This window comes from Eptatretus burgeri, chromosome 8 (genome assembly GCF_056783735.1).
Source record: "Eptatretus burgeri isolate ZD-2024b chromosome 8, Ebu_testis_v1, whole genome shotgun sequence".
Taxonomy (NCBI): domain Eukaryota; kingdom Metazoa; phylum Chordata; class Myxini; order Myxiniformes; family Myxinidae; genus Eptatretus; species Eptatretus burgeri.
Genome location: NC_140968.1, coordinates 53,656,269 through 53,656,591, shown reverse-complemented (window position 1 = coordinate 53,656,591; position 323 = coordinate 53,656,269).

The following is a 323-nucleotide window of genomic DNA, read 5'->3' as shown; positions in this document are numbered from 1 at the left end:
TACTGTTATACACCTCGGACTTGGCCCTCGAGTGTCCACAACGGTGTATAGTAGGAGGGAGTGAAGCGCCAACCTATTGCTCCCATTGCACACACACACACACACAAACAAAAGTTAAGCCTTGACTATTCAGTTGAGGATTCTGTGTTTGGGGTTCACAGATGTAAGAACGTCCACCCTTTGACACACATTATATACTGTTATACACCTCGGACTTGTCCCTCTAGTGTCCACAAAGGTGTATTTATCTGCTTAGTTTTGTCTTTTGTAATTCCTGTGAATAAAATGAACCTAAAATCTCTTCCCCTTCCAAATCATATATT